We start from the raw sequence: 21,345 nt of genomic DNA on the forward strand, positions 1-21,345 counted from the left end.
ATTCCTAGAGGTGACCTCGAGGCCAGACCACAGGACTTGGTGACCTGTGGCCTACCCGAGGCTTCTCTTTTGCACGTTCCATCGAGGACTTGTTGACTCAGAGCTCTTCTGAGCCATCTCTCTAGAAGGCGCCCTCAACACCACACTCTGGCATGGCGGGCAGATTTCTTGGCCTCTTCAAAGTCTTCAGGGGGGAAAGAAAGCAAGCCCGTGGAGCACAACGGCCTGAAGAGCCAGAGCAGTTCCAGCCAGTGCAGGACGGTGAGTGGCAGAACTGGGCCACAGGGCTGATAGCTGCAGCCAGCTTGGCTCCGTCCTCTCCCACCTGTTGTGGACATGCCCAAGGACAGGACGGAAGAGGGGCTGGGGCTGAACCTGGCAGGACCCATGTTCCATCCCCTGGGGCATCCCGGGGCACTCCCAGCCCGGGGAGGACAGGGCTGGGCTGTGTTCTCCGGCCTCTCCCACAGCCCCTCAGCTCTGCCTGCTCTCGCTCTTTGCCAGATGCAGCCACGGACGGCACACAAGAGCACAGGCCTGCCAGTGGCCGCTTCCGCAGGACACTGAAGGTACCTGCAGCCCTCCCCACCTGGGCTGGGCCTGCTGTCACTGCTCGGCCGAGCACCGCGCTTGGAGCGCTCCACGGAACATCCCTGGCTTTGTTCCCCTGCAGATGTTCCCGAAATTCCTGCGCATTCGGCGTAGGAACACCAGCAGCACTGCAACTGCAGGTACAGCCAAGCTTAACTCCAGGCTGACCAGCTGCCAGGAAGAGCCTGATGTCAGCACAAATTTGACTGCACGCTCAGAAAATTTTGTCACTGCAGTGAATGATCTCCGGGCGAAGGCTGTCGTCATGGAAATGACCGAGGGCACGACCATCACAGACACTGCCACCAGAATGACTCAAGGCCTCCCAAATACTGACAGCACCCCCACTCCCACCATGACTCATGCTCCCACCGTGGATTTTTTCGAGGAGCGTTCTGTTTCTCCTCAGCAGCGGGTAAGCAGCCTGGGGCCAGGGCTGGAGGCCTCCCAGGATTGTGTGTCCCCTCCAGCCACTGGGTCCTCTCAGCCTCTGAAGCCATTAGAGTACTGTGGGAAGGGAAGCAGGAGAAGTTGCGCCCTTAGACAGTGCTCCAAGTCTTCCCCATGCCTCCTCCAGGTACCAGCCATTGTTAGGAATGTTCACCAGAGACTAGCATCCCATGTCACTGTGGATGCCGGGATGCAAACTGACATTGTGAGGCTGGCTGACGAACACCCAGCGGACGTGGTGCTGACCCTCCTGCGCTGTGCCCCAACATGTGACAGGTATGGGCTCACCTGCCTTGAGAGCTCAGGGCTCACCGGCCTTTAGGGCCGTGGCCCTGCCCGGCCTGTGCAATGGGCTCTGCCAGACAGGCAGACAGGTCCAGGACCCTCGGGCCCCTCTGTTTCCTGAGCCTGCTGCCATGCTCCCTCCCTGCCCTTCAGGGCACCGGGGCTCTGTCCCCTGGCCCCCAGACCCGCACAGGGCATGGTAGTGTGGCTGAGATGTCCCTCTGACAAAGAGCTCTGATCCCACAGAGCTGCTGCCATGATGTGGAGAACCATAGGCTCATCGAGTTCCACGGTGGAGAAGGTGCTGCCAACACTCCTCAGTGTGATGGAGGACTGGCCTCTGTCTCGCATGTTCACCTCTGATGGGGACAACGAGGACGTCTTTGCTCTGGCTGTGAGTTCCTGGGCATTTGCTCACCCCCAGGTCGCCTCTCCAGCAGCTCTCCATCCTCTCCCTGCCTCAGGCCCTGGGCTGAAACCTGGGCCAAGGGCAGGCTCAGGGGGCACCAGGCCTGCTGCTCCCCCTGCGTCTCCCCTGGGGCCCTGCCACATGGACACCTCAGCACTGAGCGCTCTCCTCGGCAACTTCTTTTGCAGGCAACTCTGGTGGTGTGGGTGATTGTCCAGGTGCCTGAGTGCCACGAGGCACTGATCCTTTATTCCTCCCGCCTCTTTGTGGCTCTGCTTTTCCATGTTGTCATCACCACGCAGCAGATGCCACCACAGGAAGTCGATCGCTTCTGGAGAGCATGCCGAGAGGAACACCGCCTTCCCAGCGACCCCAACAGGTCTCCGCCCTCCTGTCCTTCCCATGTCCTTGTGGCCAGTCCCAGTGCTCCCAGTGTGACCCGGGCTTTGCTCTGCACACAGGTTTACAGTGCAGGCCATGAAGTCCCTGCTCTGCCGGCTGGAGTGTGACAAGGAGGTGATCGCTGTGGAGTCCAAGCATGGCTGGGACACACTGCCCTGTGCTGACACCCAGCACTATGCTATGGCTCTGCTGGCCAGGTGAGACCCCCTTCTCCCTGCTGTCCCTGGAATCATTGCCCTGTGCCCGGGCTGCCCCACAGTCCCTGTGGTCGTGGGCCAGAGGGCCTCGTCACTTTAGGGATGGCCGAGCAGACTGGAAAAGGCTGGGAGAGGAGGGTGCACAGGAGTGGCCGCCTCCCAAAGTACCCACGTCCCCTGCAGGGATGCTGGGGAAAGACTGCACCTCTATGAGTCAGTCCTGAGAAAAGTGTGCCCCCCCACCTCAGGCTCTTTGTTCCTTTTTGCCCCTGACAGGGAGATGTGCCATGTCTCAATCCCTTTGTCTTCCTGCGTCGCAACCCACTTGCTCCGGCTCCTCAGCACTGAGAAGCCAGGCTGCGATCTGCCTCTCCTGGCATTCCTTGTGGAGGTGAGCCTGAAGGCCAGCGCGGCCTCGCTGAGCTGCCTCCCAGCTCTCTGCCCTCTCGCAGCTGCATCCCTGGCCTGGGATGGAACCAGCGCCCTGTGCTGCTGCCTGGGGCTGGCCCTGTGCACTTCTGGGCTCCTGCCAGCCGGGCCCTGTGCCACTGCCCTCTGCCTTTCAGGTCCTGGAGTGCCTGGACTTTACTAAATGTGGTGGCTGGGTCCTGATAGTCGTGTCGAGTTACCTGCAGATCGAGCGCAGGCAGATGTGTCGCCTGGCGCTCAGAGGCCTCCTGGTGCTCAGCAAGGATCCCCTGATGGTGAGAAAGGGGCAGCAGCTGAAGCTGCACTGGGGAGAGCAGCCCCATGGGCTGGCTGGGCTTCAGGAGCTGAGGCAGCTGCTCCCAGCTCTCCTGCCTCAGCTGCCCGAGTGCTTTGGGATGGGCCTTTGGTGTCTGGGCCCTGCGGCAGCAGGCTGGGCTTGCAGTGCCAGGGCGCTGTCGCTGGTGCAGCTGCTGACGGCTTCACAGCGCAGCCTTGTGTTCCACACAGGCCAGAAAAATGTGCTGTCTGTCTCAAAGCTTTGTGGATCTGCTGGGCGATGAAGATGGAGTGGTGGTTGCCCTGACCCTCCGTGTGCTTACTGATATGCTGAAGAACGAAGGCATCGTGATATCCAGCACCACCGCCCCGAAGCTGGCTGAGGCACTCCTGGCGCTCTTTAACAATGTAAGGTTCTGCAACTCGAGCCACAGGCATTGGGTGCTGCCCAGAAACTTTGCGCTGTCTGCATTTTCAGGCCTTTGCCTAGGTGGGCCTGGAGTAATTGGTGTAATCGGTGCTTAGGTTTTTTCCTTTCCTCTAGGAAAATAGCTTCATGCAACTGCTCTCCATTGACCTCTTCCGTAAGGTGATGGAGGTGGTAGTGGATGAGGGAAAAGAACCCCTGAAGACAATTGTCAACAAGAGCCTGCACCTCCTTTTAATCTACTGCCGTGATGAGAACCGGCGTGTGGCAAATGTGAGGTTTTGGGCATCCCTGGGAGGGGGCTCAGCCACCTCCTGCCCTGGTGCCACGCAGGCTGCGTCCTCCTCCAGGCCTTGGCACAGGGATGCGGGTCCTTGTGCCCTGGGCTGTGGTGCCATCTCTGCATCTCTGCTGCTCTTCAGGCCTCTCGGGAAACCCTGCATTGTGCGGCCAAGTTCCTGGAGTGGAGGGATCTGGAGGAGCTACCGACCAAGGAAGATCTGTTGAATATCGATGAGTGTAAGGTAAGGATGGCTTGGAGAAGTGCCAGCCTCAGCCTGGAGAAGATCCGTGGCCGCGGGGCTGGCAGCCGTGGCCCCTGCCCAGCGCTGCACCCAGGGGCTCCGGCCTGCGCCCCACACGCCGCTCCCTTCCCTGGGCCCCGCGGGCTCTTCTCCAGGCTCCTGCGGCCCCGAGCCGGGTGCCCGTGGAGTCCCGGCCCAGCGGGGCTGCGGGGCGGGGCGGCAGCGCCGCTCCCCGGGCAGCAGCCGGCCCTCTGCCCCCTCCAGAGCCCGGCACCAGCGGCTGCTGGCCGCGCCTCAGGGCCGTGCGGGCAGGGGAGGCCGGGGCTGGGCGCGGCCAGAGCCCGGCCCAGGGGCTGAGCCCGCGCCCACCATTCCCTCCTGCCGCTCTCTCCAGCTGGCAGACGACAGGAGCCGAGCAGCCGAGCACCTGCAGAACCCACAGGAGTCCCTGCTGGAGGCGGCCATGGGGTTCATCGGTAAGCCACGAGCCCGGGCTCCCTCCCCGGCCCGCCGCAGCTCGGCCCCGGCCCCGGCTGCTGCCCCGGCTGCAGCGGCATCCGGGCCCGGCGCCGTGGAGCCCCGCCTGCCCTCGGGGCTGCTGCCGCCCTCTGGCAGCCGTGCCCTGGGGCGGCAGCAGGCGGCAAGGGCCCGGGCTGAGCCCTGCCGGGGCAGGAGGCCGTGTGGCCACAGGGCTGGCAGCGGCGCTGGCAGGGAGCCGTGCCGCTGGGGCCGTGACACGCTCTGTGTTCACAGGCATGGCCGTGCGGTTGATGAGGATGTAGCAGGGAGAGCTCCAGCTCATCGCCAGGGGTGAGTGAGGGCAGCGGGTTGTCAGCGGCTCTGTCTGGCGGGGGAAGCTGCGCTGCCTGGGCCGAGAGCTGCAGTCCCCGGCTGTGGAGGGCTTTGCTCCTTGTGTGGACGAGGGCTGGAGAGGGCACAACACACAGAGATTTCAGGGGCACGTGGGGGATTCGTGGCAAGCACCTTCTGGCTGATCCCAATGTCTCCTGCTTCCTTCTGGGTGGGATGGCCCTGGCAGGAAGATCTCCTAGGGTTCCCACAGATCCCGGCTCTGACCATGGCTCTGTTCTTCTCTCTTCCAGCCCTTCAAACCCAGAGGCATGACAGCAGCCCGTCATGCTCTAACCTGCAAAATGAAGCCCGGTTTCCCCAAAAAGCTCAACAACTGGGGACGTCTTCTGAAACCAGTGAACCAGTGTCCCAAGAACACACCGGGAGACACTGAAGAGGACACCATCTCTCAGTGCTGCTGGAGCTCCACGCACAGCTGAGGCTGAGCACAATTCCCATGGCTTCAGACCTTTCCCTGTTTGTAGTTAGCTCCCTCCCTCCAGCCCTCAGACCCTGCCCATGCCCTTTTTTTTCCTCCACTCTCCAACCCTTTTGACAGCTCTTTCCATCCCAGCCCTCAAACCCTGCCCATCCCCCCTTATTCCCACCCAGCTCATCCCTTTCCTTCGACTTTCATTAATAAACACTTTGGCTTCTTCACTTCACCTGCATCTCTGTGGAGCTGAACCGGCGTAAAAACCTGAGCCCTGGCACACACAGGCCCCTTCTGCCGTCCTCTTCCGCGCCGTCTTTTGTGCAGAGACACAGAGGAGCGAGGCCGCGTCAGGCTGGAAAGGTGCCTGTGCTGAAGGTCCAGTTCCACAACACTGTGGAGTTTAAGGTCCAACTGAGCAGCCTGAAGCTCCTGGATTTAGGAAGAGCCAACCTGAGTATGCTCTGAACCCAGCTGTGAGGGATTCCATGGCAAGCATCTACAGAGGGCAAAGGAGCTTGGAATGCTGAAAGCTTTCAAGAATAGCTTCCTGAAAGCACAGCAGTGCTCCATGCTTGCACAGGGTCAGGGAGAGGGCAGAAGCAGAGACCATCAGGCCTTAACAGGGAGCTTTGGGTGTGCCTAAGGGCAAGTGAAGCAGCAGCAGCATGGTGGCCGAGACTCGGACGCGTGACCGAGCCAATGACCCGAGCGCCATCAGGCAGTGCCGGGATCCTGGCTGCGGTTCTGGTCCCCAGAGCTGAGGAATCGCAGCCCCTGCCTCAGAGCCTGTCAGAAAGCCAAGCAAGTGAGAGCAGAGGGAGGGCAGCCTTCCAGTCTCTCCTGGGCATGGCCACAAAGCAGCCCCTGCTTCTCCTTCCTCCGCCTGTATTTGGGGTGTGCTGATGGCAGCGCCAGCCAGGCTGTGCTCTGTGTTCCAAAGGCTGTGGAGAGCGGGCATGAAAAGTGCTGTGTGCACAGTGGAGAGTCCTGGAAGGTGCTGGCAGGAGCGTCCTGCGGGAACAGGGCTCTGGTCTCTGGCCGGGAAGAGCCTGGTTTTGCTGCTGTGAGCGCAGGCAGGCGTCGAGGCAGGTGAAGAGGCGGCGGGCAGCTTGTGTTTGTAGCGGGTCTGGGGCTGCATGTGCGAACCTCCACCTGGAATCACACTGGGGGAAATCCCAGCTAGAGCTGGAGCGCCTGTCCAGAAAGGACCAGAAGGAATTCAGCCTTGCCAGGGTTTCTTAAGAGTGTGTTGGTGTTCCCCAGGAAAGGTACACATTTGGGGAAACGCCTCTGGGGGAAGGGGGCTTGCTGCGGAAGGAAAGTGCTTTCCTAGGAGCTCCCGGTGCTGTCGGAGCAACTGTCCCCCTTTGGCTCTCTGTGGTCCTTTCAGTCCTTGAGGCCTGTTGCATTTGGCAGATGGACAAGGGAAGGGAGAAGGCTGTGAAGAGCGGGTTTGGAATCCACCTGGACCTGCGGAGACCAAGGCCAACACCTGCAGCAGGGTGTGTTCCCCCCCTTTGGACACAGGTGTGAGCAGGAGCATCACTGTCCAGATGCCAGCCCCAAAGCTGTCGTTGAGAGCTGTGAATTCAAAGGCCTTCACGCACACACCTCTCACATCTTACCTGTCTGCTGTGTTTCAACTCTTGGCAATATGCATTTGCCTCTTGTTTGCTGGAAGCTGCTGCGGCCCAGAGGGTCCGCACCGAGCTGGGCTGTGTGGGCCAGGCGGCACGGAGAGTCTTGGCTGATCTTGGGGTGTCCGTGGCCTCAGAAAAGGCTTGGAAGGTTTGCCTCCCAAGGCGCCATGCTCACTGGCTCTCCCTGTGCAGCTTGGAGAGAACAAGGCAAGCATTGCTGGCAGCTGGGCATTAGCAGGCCTTCAAATGGGGGCGTGTTGTGGAGCAGGCCCAGCTGAGACACCCTGAGAGGAGCCCAGCGCTCCTTGCCCCTCTCCGCACACACGTGAGCCTTGTCTGCTGTCGGGATGACCCCGGCTGTGTCAGGGGGTGCTGCTACGTGGACACGAGACAGCCGGTCCTGTCCTGCTGGGTGCCAGCAGTGCATCGCAGCAGTCCTGCATTCCCGTCAGGATGCCGGCCAAGAGAGGTTCTGGAAGCTGATTTGAAGCTTGCGCGGGTGCCTACAGGTCAAGGCCAAGGGCGTTCTCTCAGGATAGAGCAGTCCTGAGAGGTCTCTAGAATTCAAAGAAATCAGCAGACAAATGCATTGTCCACCAAAAGCTCTTTGATTGGCAGGAGGTTAGGGCTCTGCTCCCCACCACAAGGCTTCTTTGCCACGTCCAGATTTCAGTGGCTTTCTGTAGGAATTCTATCAAAAATACCTTCCGTCTTTAGACTGCTGAGGCGATTCCATAGGCAGGGGCTTAGAAAGAAGCACATTGCGCCAGAATCCTAGACTTGAAGCTAATGTCCACCTGCTGGCCAGGAGGAGTCTCAACGCACCAAAGCAGCTCATCTTCCTCACCCCTTCCCTGCACAGGGCTGATTCTGTAGCCGCCCTTAGGTCTTCCCCAAGGCTATGGCTAAAGCTTTTTGTCAAGTCACTCTCTTGCCAAGTTAGGCTTCCAGGTTTTTCTTATGTTAACTGGTGCTAAGTACTTCTGGATATCTGTGCTAAGTACTCTTTCCTTCTGTCAATTGCCTGTGCTTCCTTACATCAAACAAAGGCCTTGTTTCATTCCTAAATGTGCCTGATGCTGGCCCAAGTTTTTGGCACTGCTTGCTTTCCTGTGGCATGCTCTACCTCCCCTGAGAGTAAAGAGGGAGCTGGAGAAGGAGCTTGCCAGGCTGCTCTCCATCCTTTACCAGCAGTCCTGCTTAAGCGGACAAGTCCGAGCTGAGCACAAATGGAACAGCCGAGCACGGGAAGGGTGGGTGGGAAGGATGATCCAGGAACCGTAGGCCTGGCAGCCTGAGCTTGCTGCCGGGGAAGGCCTTGGAGCACATCCTCCTGAGTGCCATCCCACGGCACGTGCAGGGAACCAAGGGGTGAGAAAGCTCTGCGGAGGGATGGGGACAGCTGCGGGTCTTGGCAGGGTGTTGAGCTGAGGTTGGTGTTGCTGGGCGTGTTGGGGAAGGAGTCGTCTGGAAGAGGAGAGGTCTAGGCTGGAACTGGAGTCACTTTGAAGGCACCACCTGTGGTATGGCACAGCTTTGGTTATGGAGGACAGAAGGAATAGCTGGGACTTTTTCTCTTAGTCATCCTGCTTCTCCTGCAGAGAAGAGGAGGGGAGAGCTGTGCTTTCTTGGCCACTTAGATATCTGTAGCAGGGGCAGGATTAGGCCTTTTGCAATCTACTCCTTTGTTTGGGCTGCTTTTGTAACACTGAGTGGACTTTCATTCGTGAAGAGCTTTTATTCCTTAAGAGAATTAGGCTCTTAACATGCCTTCCTAGAAAAATGTTTGAAACCAAAGCAAGGCCTTTATTTTGCCTCTGTGTGGTCTTCTGCTTTGTAAAGTGACATTCAGTGGATGACCTTAAGGCAAATGTGTTGCTGCTTTGAGGTGGGAAGGAAACTTCCAAATCTATCAGGTTCTCAGGCCATTGCTATTAATTTAGGAAGTTTGCAACTTTTTGGAACTACTTGAGTTGAGTAATGGGAAGAAAAGCTTTCCTGAATTGAAGATTCTTAAATGCCAGATCCTTCTCTGCCTTTGCTGCCAGGGTGATTTTGTGCTTCAGGAAATGGCTCCAAGTAGAAAACAATTTCAGCATGGAGTAACAGCTTCTGACAGAGCGCAACAGTTGCCAGCACTTGCTCCAGGTGCTCCTGCCCACATGCCCTGTAGGAAGGAGCACGGCCCCCAGCGCACATTGGCTTTGGCTGCCCTGTGGCAGAGAAGCGCCCCGGGGCACAGGTCTCTGGGGCAGGAGATGACACCAGCACTGCCAGGGCTCGGGGGGCAGCAGCTCTGCTTGGGCGGGGGCTCCGTCACACCTGCCGGTTTCAGCGCTCCCCTGGCCCCAGGGCTCAGAGCAGCATCCGTGCCCTGGCCCACACGTTCCTCGTCTGCGTCACACCCGCGGGTTTAGGACGGCCAGCGGATGGGGACGTGTCCCAGGGAGGCCGTGCCAGCTTTACTGTGCAAGGCCCCGTGGCCTTCCCGCTGCGGCCGCGTCGGCAGCCCTGGGGGCTCCTTCTGCTGCCCTGGGCCCGCAGAGCCGGGCAGCGTTTGCCCACGGTTTGAGCCGCTCCGAAAGATGCTGTCTCAGGGCTGTCTTCGACACTTGGGGTGAGGGATTCCTTCCAACCTGGGCCACCTTGGCTGGGCTGGGGGTGGCCCCAGGGCAGGTGGCAGTGTGTGCATTGGCCCTTTGTGACACGGTGCAGCAGCGGGGTCACCATGGCATGGAACGGGACAGGGTGTCAAAGGACCCTTTGTGACCCGTGGTGACATAGGTGCTGGCGGTGACTCAGCCAGGCCACAGTGCTCGGAGCAGGCGACGGGACAGGACGGGATAGAGCGGTGTCGTGAGGAGCCCCCCCAAGGCACACTCATTCCCGTCTGATCCGGAGCTTTTCCGAGGCGGTATTCCTAGAGGTGACCTCGAGGCCAGACCACAGGACTTGGTGACCTGTGGCCTACCCGAGGCTTCTCTTTTGCACGTTCCATCGAGGACTTGTTGACTCAGAGCTCTTCTGAGCCATCTCTCTAGAAGGCGCCCTCAACACCACACTCTGGCATGGCGGGCAGATTTCTTGGCCTCTTCAAAGTCTTCAGGGGGGAAAGAAAGCAAGCCCGTGGAGCACAACGGCCTGAAGAGCCAGAGCAGTTCCAGCCAGTGCAGGACGGTGAGTGGCAGAACTGGGCCACAGGGCTGATAGCTGCAGCCAGCTTGGCTCCGTCCTCTCCCACCTGTTGTGGACATGCCCAAGGACAGGACGGAAGAGGGGCTGGGGCTGAACCTGGCAGGACCCATGTTCCATCCCCTGGGGCATCCCGGGGCACTCCCAGCCCGGGGAGGACAGGGCTGGGCTGTGTTCTCCGGCCTCTCCCACAGCCCCTCAGCTCTGCCTGCTCTCGCTCTTTGCCAGATGCAGCCACGGACGGCACACAAGAGCACAGGCCTGCCAGTGGCCGCTTCCGCAGGACACTGAAGGTACCTGCAGCCCTCCCCACCTGGGCTGGGCCTGCTGTCACTGCTCGGCCGAGCACCGCGCTTGGAGCGCTCCACGGAACATCCCTGGCTTTGTTCCCCTGCAGATGTTCCCGAAATTCCTGCGCATTCGGCGTAGGAACACCAGCAGCACTGCAACTGCAGGTACAGCCAAGCTTAACTCCAGGCTGACCAGCTGCCAGGAAGAGCCTGATGTCAGCACAAATTTGACTGCACGCTCAGAAAATTTTGTCACTGCAGTGAATGATCTCCGGGCGAAGGCTGTCGTCATGGAAATGACCGAGGGCACGACCATCACAGACACTGCCACCAGAATGACTCAAGGCCTCCCAAATACTGACAGCACCCCCACTCCCACCATGACTCATGCTCCCACCGTGGATTTTTTCGAGGAGCGTTCTGTTTCTCCTCAGCAGCGGGTAAGCAGCCTGGGGCCAGGGCTGGAGGCCTCCCAGGATTGTGTGTCCCCTCCAGCCACTGGGTCCTCTCAGCCTCTGAAGCCATTAGAGTACTGTGGGAAGGGAAGCAGGAGAAGTTGCGCCCTTAGACAGTGCTCCAAGTCTTCCCCATGCCTCCTCCAGGTACCAGCCATTGTTAGGAATGTTCACCAGAGACTAGCATCCCATGTCACTGTGGATGCCGGGATGCAAACTGACATTGTGAGGCTGGCTGACGAACACCCAGCGGACGTGGTGCTGACCCTCCTGCGCTGTGCCCCAACATGTGACAGGTATGGGCTCACCTGCCTTGAGAGCTCAGGGCTCACCGGCCTTTAGGGCCGTGGCCCTGCCCGGCCTGTGCAATGGGCTCTGCCAGACAGGCAGACAGGTCCAGGACCCTCGGGCCCCTCTGTTTCCTGAGCCTGCTGCCATGCTCCCTCCCTGCCCTTCAGGGCACCGGGGCTCTGTCCCCTGGCCCCCAGACCCGCACAGGGCATGGTAGTGTGGCTGAGATGTCCCTCTGACAAAGAGCTCTGATCCCACAGAGCTGCTGCCATGATGTGGAGAACCATAGGCTCATCGAGTTCCACGGTGGAGAAGGTGCTGCCAACACTCCTCAGTGTGATGGAGGACTGGCCTCTGTCTCGCATGTTCACCTCTGATGGGGACAACGAGGACGTCTTTGCTCTGGCTGTGAGTTCCTGGGCATTTGCTCACCCCCAGGTCGCCTCTCCAGCAGCTCTCCATCCTCTCCCTGCCTCAGGCCCTGGGCTGAAACCTGGGCCAAGGGCAGGCTCAGGGGGCACCAGGCCTGCTGCTCCCCCTGCGTCTCCCCTGGGGCCCTGCCACATGGACACCTCAGCACTGAGCGCTCTCCTCGGCAACTTCTTTTGCAGGCAACTCTGGTGGTGTGGGTGATTGTCCAGGTGCCTGAGTGCCACGAGGCACTGATCCTTTATTCCTCCCGCCTCTTTGTGGCTCTGCTTTTCCATGTTGTCATCACCACGCAGCAGATGCCACCACAGGAAGTCGATCGCTTCTGGAGAGCATGCCGAGAGGAACACCGCCTTCCCAGCGACCCCAACAGGTCTCCGCCCTCCTGTCCTTCCCATGTCCTTGTGGCCAGTCCCAGTGCTCCCAGTGTGACCCGGGCTTTGCTCTGCACACAGGTTTACAGTGCAGGCCATGAAGTCCCTGCTCTGCCGGCTGGAGTGTGACAAGGAGGTGATCGCTGTGGAGTCCAAGCATGGCTGGGACACACTGCCCTGTGCTGACACCCAGCACTATGCTATGGCTCTGCTGGCCAGGTGAGACCCCCTTCTCCCTGCTGTCCCTGGAATCATTGCCCTGTGCCCGGGCTGCCCCACAGTCCCTGTGGTCGTGGGCCAGAGGGCCTCGTCACTTTAGGGATGGCCGAGCAGACTGGAAAAGGCTGGGAGAGGAGGGTGCACAGGAGTGGCCGCCTCCCAAAGTACCCACGTCCCCTGCAGGGATGCTGGGGAAAGACTGCACCTCTATGAGTCAGTCCTGAGAAAAGTGTGCCCCCCCACCTCAGGCTCTTTGTTCCTTTTTGCCCCTGACAGGGAGATGTGCCATGTCTCAATCCCTTTGTCTTCCTGCGTCGCAACCCACTTGCTCCGGCTCCTCAGCACTGAGAAGCCAGGCTGCGATCTGCCTCTCCTGGCATTCCTTGTGGAGGTGAGCCTGAAGGCCAGCGCGGCCTCGCTGAGCTGCCTCCCAGCTCTCTGCCCTCTCGCAGCTGCATCCCTGGCCTGGGATGGAACCAGCGCCCTGTGCTGCTGCCTGGGGCTGGCCCTGTGCACTTCTGGGCTCCTGCCAGCCGGGCCCTGTGCCACTGCCCTCTGCCTTTCAGGTCCTGGAGTGCCTGGACTTTACTAAATGTGGTGGCTGGGTCCTGATAGTCGTGTCGAGTTACCTGCAGATCGAGCGCAGGCAGATGTGTCGCCTGGCGCTCAGAGGCCTCCTGGTGCTCAGCAAGGATCCCCTGATGGTGAGAAAGGGGCAGCAGCTGAAGCTGCACTGGGGAGAGCAGCCCCATGGGCTGGCTGGGCTTCAGGAGCTGAGGCAGCTGCTCCCAGCTCTCCTGCCTCAGCTGCCCGAGTGCTTTGGGATGGGCCTTTGGTGTCTGGGCCCTGCGGCAGCAGGCTGGGCTTGCAGTGCCAGGGCGCTGTCGCTGGTGCAGCTGCTGACGGCTTCACAGCGCAGCCTTGTGTTCCACACAGGCCAGAAAAATGTGCTGTCTGTCTCAAAGCTTTGTGGATCTGCTGGGCGATGAAGATGGAGTGGTGGTTGCCCTGACCCTCCGTGTGCTTACTGATATGCTGAAGAACGAAGGCATCGTGATATCCAGCACCACCGCCCCGAAGCTGGCTGAGGCACTCCTGGCGCTCTTTAACAATGTAAGGTTCTGCAACTCGAGCCACAGGCATTGGGTGCTGCCCAGAAACTTTGCGCTGTCTGCATTTTCAGGCCTTTGCCTAGGTGGGCCTGGAGTAATTGGTGTAATCGGTGCTTAGGTTTTTTCCTTTCCTCTAGGAAAATAGCTTCATGCAACTGCTCTCCATTGACCTCTTCCGTAAGGTGATGGAGGTGGTAGTGGATGAGGGAAAAGAACCCCTGAAGACAATTGTCAACAAGAGCCTGCACCTCCTTTTAATCTACTGCCGTGATGAGAACCGGCGTGTGGCAAATGTGAGGTTTTGGGCATCCCTGGGAGGGGGCTCAGCCACCTCCTGCCCTGGTGCCACGCAGGCTGCGTCCTCCTCCAGGCCTTGGCACAGGGATGCGGGTCCTTGTGCCCTGGGCTGTGGTGCCATCTCTGCATCTCTGCTGCTCTTCAGGCCTCTCGGGAAACCCTGCATTGTGCGGCCAAGTTCCTGGAGTGGAGGGATCTGGAGGAGCTACCGACCAAGGAAGATCTGTTGAATATCGATGAGTGTAAGGTAAGGATGGCTTGGAGAAGTGCCAGCCTCAGCCTGGAGAAGATCCGTGGCCGCGGGGCTGGCAGCCGTGGCCCCTGCCCAGCGCTGCACCCAGGGGCTCCGGCCTGCGCCCCACACGCCGCTCCCTTCCCTGGGCCCCGCGGGCTCTTCTCCAGGCTCCTGCGGCCCCGAGCCGGGTGCCCGTGGAGTCCCGGCCCAGCGGGGCTGCGGGGCGGGGCGGCAGCGCCGCTCCCCGGGCAGCAGCCGGCCCTCTGCCCCCTCCAGAGCCCGGCACCAGCGGCTGCTGGCCGCGCCTCAGGGCCGTGCGGGCAGGGGAGGCCGGGGCTGGGCGCGGCCAGAGCCCGGCCCAGGGGCTGAGCCCGCGCCCACCATTCCCTCCTGCCGCTCTCTCCAGCTGGCAGACGACAGGAGCCGAGCAGCCGAGCACCTGCAGAACCCACAGGAGTCCCTGCTGGAGGCGGCCATGGGGTTCATCGGTAAGCCACGAGCCCGGGCTCCCTCCCCGGCCCGCCGCAGCTCGGCCCCGGCCCCGGCTGCTGCCCCGGCTGCAGCGGCATCCGGGCCCGGCGCCGTGGAGCCCCGCCTGCCCTCGGGGCTGCTGCCGCCCTCTGGCAGCCGTGCCCTGGGGCGGCAGCAGGCGGCAAGGGCCCGGGCTGAGCCCTGCCGGGGCAGGAGGCCGTGTGGCCACAGGGCTGGCAGCGGCGCTGGCAGGGAGCCGTGCCGCTGGGGCCGTGACACGCTCTGTGTTCACAGGCATGGCCGTGCGGTTGATGAGGATGTAGCAGGGAGAGCTCCAGCTCATCGCCAGGGGTGAGTGAGGGCAGCGGGTTGTCAGCGGCTCTGTCTGGCGGGGGAAGCTGCGCTGCCTGGGCCGAGAGCTGCAGTCCCCGGCTGTGGAGGGCTTTGCTCCTTGTGTGGACGAGGGCTGGAGAGGGCACAACACACAGAGATTTCAGGGGCACGTGGGGGATTCGTGGCAAGCACCTTCTGGCTGATCCCAATGTCTCCTGCTTCCTTCTGGGTGGGATGGCCCTGGCAGGAAGATCTCCTAGGGTTCCCACAGATCCCGGCTCTGACCATGGCTCTGTTCTTCTCTCTTCCAGCCCTTCAAACCCAGAGGCATGACAGCAGCCCGTCATGCTCTAACCTGCAAAATGAAGCCCGGTTTCCCCAAAAAGCTCAACAACTGGGGACGTCTTCTGAAACCAGTGAACCAGTGTCCCAAGAACACACCGGGAGACACTGAAGAGGACACCATCTCTCAGTGCTGCTGGAGCTCCACGCACAGCTGAGGCTGCGCACAATTCCCATGGCTTCAGACCTTTCCCTGTTTGTAGTTAGCTCCCTCCCTCCAGCCCTCAGACCCTGCCCATGCCCTTTTTTTTCCTCCACTCTCCAACCCTTTTGACAGCTCTTTCCATCCCAGCCCTCAAACCCTGCCCATCCCCCCTTATTCCCACCCAGCTCATCCCTTTCCTTCGACTTTCATTAATAAACACTTTGGCTTCTTCACTTCACCTGCATCTCTGTGGAGCTGAACCGGCGTAAAAACCTGAGCCCTGGCACACACAGGCCCCTTCTGCCGTCCTCTTCCGCGCCGTCTTTTGTGCAGAGACACAGAGGAGCGAGGCCGCGTCAGGCTGGAAAGGTGCCTGTGCTGAAGGTCCAGTTCCACAACACTGTGGAGTTTAAGGTCCAACTGAGCAGCCTGAAGCTCCTGGATTTAGGAAGAGCCAACCTGAGTATGCTCTGAACCCAGCTGTGAGGGATTCCATGGCAAGCATCTACAGAGGGCAAAGGAGCTTGGAATGCTGAAAGCTTTCAAGAATAGCTTCCTGAAAGCACAGCAGTGCTCCATGCTTGCACAGGGTCAGGGAGAGGGCAGAAGCAGAGACCATCAGGCCTTAACAGGGAGCTTTGGGTGTGCCTAAGGGCAAGTGAAGCAGCAGCAGCATGGTGGCCGAGACTCGGACGCGTGACCGAGCCAATGACCCGAGCGCCATCAGGCAGTGCCGGGATCCTGGCTGCGGTTCTGGTCCCCAGAGCTGAGGAATCGCAGCCCCTGCCTCAGAGCCTGTCAGAAAGCCAAGCAAGTGAGAGCAGAGGGAGGGCAGCCTTCCAGTCTCTCCTGGGCATGGCCACAAAGCAGCCCCTGCTTCTCCTTCCTCCGCCTGTATTTGGGGTGTGCTGATGGCAGCGCCAGCCAGGCTGTGCTCTGTGTTCCAAAGGCTGTGGAGAGCGGGCATGAAAAGTGCTGTGTGCACAGTGGAGAGTCCTGGAAGGTGCTGGCAGGAGCGTCCTGCGGGAACAGGGCTCTGGTCTCTGGCCGGGAAGAGCCTGGTTTTGCTGCTGTGAGCGCAGGCAGGCGTCGAGGCAGGTGAAGAGGCGGCGGGCAGCTTGTGTTTGTAGCGGGTCTGGGGCTGCATGTGCGAACCTCCACCTGGAATCACACTGGGGGAAATCCCAGCTAGAGCTGGAGCGCCTGTCCAGAAAGGACCAGAAGGAATTCAGCCTTGCCAGGGTTTCTTAAGAGTGTGTTGGTGTTCCCCAGGAAAGGTACACATTTGGGGAAACGCCTCTGGGGGAAGGGGGCTTGCTGCGGAAGGAAAGTGCTTTCCTAGGAGCTCCCGGTGCTGTCGGAGCAACTGTCCCCCTTTGGCTCTCTGTGGTCCTTTCAGTCCTTGAGGCCTGTTGCATTTGGCAGATGGACAAGGGAAGGGAGAAGGCTGTGAAGAGCGGGTTTGGAATCCACCTGGACCTGCGGAGACCAAGGCCAACACCTGCAGCAGGGTGTGTTCCCCCCCTTTGGACACAGGTGTGAGCAGGAGCATCACTGTCCAGATGCCAGCCCCAAAGCTGTCGTTGAGAGCTGTGAATTCAAAGGCCTTCACGCACACACCTCTCACATCTTACCTGTCTGCTGTGTTTCAACTCTTGGCAATATGCATTTGCCTCTTGTTTGCTGGAAGCTGCTGCGGCCCAGAGGGTCCGCACCGAGCTGGGCTGTGTGGGCCAGGCGGCACGGAGAGTCTTGGCTGATCTTGGGGTGTCCGTGGCCTCAGAAAAGGCTTGGAAGGTTTGCCTCCCAAGGCGCCATGCTCACTGGCTCTCCCTGTGCAGCTTGGAGAGAACAAGGCAAGCATTGCTGGCAGCTGGGCATTAGCAGGCCTTCAAATGGGGGCGTGTTGTGGAGCAGGCCCAGCTGAGACACCCTGAGAGGAGCCCAGCGCTCCTTGCCCCTCTCCGCACACACGTGAGCCTTGTCTGCTGTCGGGATGACCCCGGCTGTGTCAGGGGGTGCTGCTACGTGGACACGAGACAGCCGGTCCTGTCCTGCTGGGTGCCAGCAGTGCATCGCAGCAGTCCTGCATTCCCGTCAGGATGCCGGCCAAGAGAGGTTCTGGAAGCTGATTTGAAGCTTGCGCGGGTGCCTACAGGTCAAGGCCAAGGGCGTTCTCTCAGGATAGAGCAGTCCTGAGAGGTCTCTAGAATTCAAAGAAATCAGCAGACAAATGCATTGTCCACCAAAAGCTCTTTGATTGGCAGGAGGTTAGGGCTCTGCTCCCCACCACAAGGCTTCTTTGCCACGTCCAGATTTCAGTGGCTTTCTGTAGGAATTCTATCAAAAATACCTTCCGTCTTTAGACTGCTGAGGCGATTCCATAGGCAGGGGCTTAGAAAGAAACACATTGCGCCAGAATCCTAGACTTGAAGCTAATGTCCACCTGCTGGCCAGGAGGAGTCTCAGTGCACCAAAGCAGCTCATCTTCCTCACCCCTTCCCTGCACAGGGCTGATTCTGTAGCCGCCCTTAGGTCTTCCCCAAGGCTATGGCTAAAGCTTTTTGTCAAGTCACTCTCTTGCCAAGTTAGGCTTCCAGGTTTTTCTTATGTTAACTGGTGCTAAGTACTTCTGGATATCTGTGCTAAGTACTCTTTCCTTCTGTCAATTGCCTGTGCTTCCTTACATCAAACAAAGGCCTTGTTTCATTCCTAAATGTGCCTGATGCTGGCCCAAGTCTTTTGGCACTGCTTGCTTTCCTGTGGCATGCTCTACCTCCCCTGAGAGTAAAGAGGGAGCTGGAGAAGGAGCTTGCCAGGCTGCTCTCCATCCTTTACCAGCAGTCCTGCTTAAGCGGACAAGTCCGAGCTGAGCACAAATGGAACAGCCGAGCACGGGAAGGGTGGGTGGGAAGGATGATCCAGGAACCGTAGGCCTGGCAGCCTGAGCTTGCTGCCGGGGAAGGCCTTGGAGCACATCCTCCTGAGTGCCATCCCACGGCACGTGCAGGGAACCAAGGGGTGAGAAAGCTCTGCGGAGGGATGGGGACAGCTGCGGGTCTTGGCAGGGCGTTGAGCTGGGGTTAGTGTTGCTGGGCGTGTTGGGGAAGGAGTCGTCTGGAAGAGGAGAGGTCTAGGCTGGAACTGGAGTCACTTTGAAGGCACCACCTGTGGTATGGCACAGCTTTGGTTATGGAGGACAGAAGGAATAGCTGGGACTTTTTCTCTTAGTCATCCTGCTTCTCCTGCAGAGAAGAGGAGGGGAGAGCTGTGCTTTCTTGGCCACTTAGATATCTGTAGCAGGGGCAGGATTAGGCCTTTTGCAATCTACTCCTTTGTTTGGGCTGCTTTTGTAACACTGAGTGGACTTTCATTCGTGAAGAGCTTTTATTCCTTAAGAGAATTAGGCTCTTAACATGCCTTCCTAGAAAAATGTTTGAAACCAAAGCAAGGCCTTTATTTTGCCTCTGTGTGGTCTTCTGCTTTGTAAAGTGACATTCAGTGGATGACCTTAAGGCAAATGTGTTGCTGCTTTGAGGTGGGAAGGAAACTTCCAAATCTATCAGGTTCTCAGGCCATTGCTATTAATTTAGGAAGTTTGCAACTTTTTGGAACTACTTGAGTTGAGTAATGGGAAGAAAAGCTTTCCTGAATTGAAGATTCTTAAATGCCAGATCCTTCTCTGCCTTTGCTGCCAGGGTGATTTTGTGCTTCAGGAAATGGCTCCAAGTAGAAAACAATTTCAGCATGGAGTAACAGCTTCTGACAGAGCGCAACAGTTGCCAGCACTTGCTCCAGGTGCTCCTGCCCACATGCCCTGTAGGAAGGAGCACGGCCCCCAGCGCACATTGGCTTTGGCTGCCCTGTGGCAGAGAAGCGCCCCGGGGCACAGGTCTCTGGGGCAGGAGATGACACCAGCACTGCCAGGGCTCGGGGGGCAGCAGCTCTGCTTGGGCGGGGGCTCCGTCACACCTGCCGGTTTCAGCGCTCCCCTGGCCCCAGGGCTCAGAGCAGCATCCGTGCCCTGGCCCACACGTTCCTCGTCTGCGTCACACCCGCGGGTTTAGGACGGCCAGCGGATGGGGACGTGTCCCAGGGAGGCCGTGCCAGCTTTACTGTGCAAGGCCCCGTGCCCTTCCCGCTGCGGCCGCGTCGGCAGCCCTGGGGGCTCCTTCTGCTGCCCTGGGCCCGCAGAGCCGGGCAGCGTTTGCCCACGGTTTGAGCCACTCCGAAAGATGCTGTCTCAGGGCTGTCTTCGACACTTGGGGTGAGGGATTCCTTCCAACCTGGGCCACCTTGGCTGGGCTGGGGGTGGCCCCAGGGCAGGTGGCAGTGTGTGCATTGGCCCTTTGTGACACGGTGCAGCAGCGGGGTCACCATGGCATGGAACGGGACAGGGTGTCAAAGGACCCTTTGTGACCCGTGGTGACATAGGTGCTGGCGGTGACTCAGCCAGGCCACAGTGCTCGGAGCAGGCGACGGGACAGGACGGGATAGAGCGGTGTCGTGAGGAGCCCCCCCAAGGCACACTCATTCCCGTCTGATCCGGAGCTTTTCCGAGGCGGTATTCCTAGAGGTGACCTCGAGGCCAGACCACAGGACTTGGTGACCTGTGGCCTACCCGAGGCTTCTCTTTTGCACGTTCCATCGAGGACTTGTTGACTCAGAGCTCTTCTGAGCCATCTCTCTAGAAGGCGCCCTCAACACCACACTCTGGCATGGCGGGCAGATTTCTTGGCCTCTTCAAAGTCTTCAGGGGGGAAAGAAAGCAAGCCCGTGGAGCACAACGGCCTGAAGAGCCAGAGCAGTTCCAGCCAGTGCAGGATGGTGAGTGGCAGAACTGGGCCACAGGGCTGATAGCTGCAGCCAGCTTGGCTCCGTCCTCTCCCACCTGTTGTGGACATGCCCAAGGACAGGACGGAAGAGGGGCTGGGGCTGAACCTGGCAGGACCCATGTTCCATCCCCTGGGGCATCCCGGGGCAGTCCCAGCCTGGGGAGGACAGGGCTGGGCTGTGTTCTCCGGCCTCTCCCACAGCCCCTCAGCACTGCCTGCTCTCGCTCTTTGCCAGATGCAGCCACGGACGGCACACAAGAGCACAGGCCTGCCAGTGGCCGCTTCCGCAGGACACTGAAGGTACCTGCAGCCCTCCCCACCTGGGCTGGGCCTGCTGTCACTGCTCGGCCGAGCACCGCGCTTGGAGCGCTCCACGGAACATCCCTGGCTTTGTTCCCCTGCAGATGTTCCCGAAATTCCTGCGCATTCGGCGTAGGAACACCAGCAGCACTGCAACTGCAGGTACAGCCAAGCTTAACTCCAGGCTGACCAGCTGCCAGGAAGAGCCTGATGTCAGCACAAATTTGACTGCACGCTCAGAAAATTTTGTCACTGCAGTGAATGATCTCCGGGCGAAGGCTGTCGTCATGGAAATGACCGAGGGCACGACCATCACAGACACTGCCACCAGAATGACTCAAGGCCTCCCAAATACTGACAGCACCCCCACTCCCACCATGACTCATGCTCCCACCGTGGATTTTTTCGAGGAGCGTTCTGTTTCTCCTCAGCAGCGGGTAAGCAGCCTGGGGCCAGGGCTGGAGGCCTCCCAGGATTGTGTGTCCCCTCCAGCCACTGGGTCCTCTCAGCCTCTGAAGCCATTAGAGTACTGTGGGAAGGGAAGCTGGAGAAGTTGCTCCCTTAGACAGTGCTCCAAGTCTTCCCCATGCCTCCTCCAGGTACCAGCCATTGTTAGGAATGTTCACCAGAGACTAGCATCCCATGTCACTGTGGATGCCGGGATGCAAACTGACATTGTGAGGCTGGCTGACGAACACCCAGCGGACGTGGTGCTGACCCTCCTGCGCTGTGCCCCAACATGTGACAGGTATGGGCTCACCTGCCTTGAGAGCTCAGGGCTCACCGGCCTTTAGGGCCGTGGCCCTGCCCGGCCTGTGCAATGGGCTCTGCCAGACAGGCAGACAGGTCCAGGACCCTCGGGCCCCTCTGTTTCCTGAGCCTGCTGCCATGCTCCCTCCCTGCCCTTCAGGGCACCGGGGCTCTGTCCCCTGGCCCCCAGACCCGCACAGGGCATGGTAGTGTGGCTGAGATGTCCCTCTGACAAAGAGCTCTGATCCCACAGAGCTGCTGCCATGATGTGGAGAACCATAGGCTCATCGAGTTCCACGGTGGAGAAGGTGCTGCCAACACTCCTCAGTGTGATGGAGGACTGGCCTCTGTCTCGCA

The sequence above is a fragment of the Chamaea fasciata genome, unplaced genomic scaffold, assembly GCF_029207755.1.
Source record: "Chamaea fasciata isolate MVZ Bird 193981 ecotype frontalis unplaced genomic scaffold, bChaFas1.0.hap1 SCAF_56, whole genome shotgun sequence".
In the NCBI taxonomy this organism is placed as follows: Eukaryota; Metazoa; Chordata; class Aves; order Passeriformes; family Sylviidae; genus Chamaea; species Chamaea fasciata.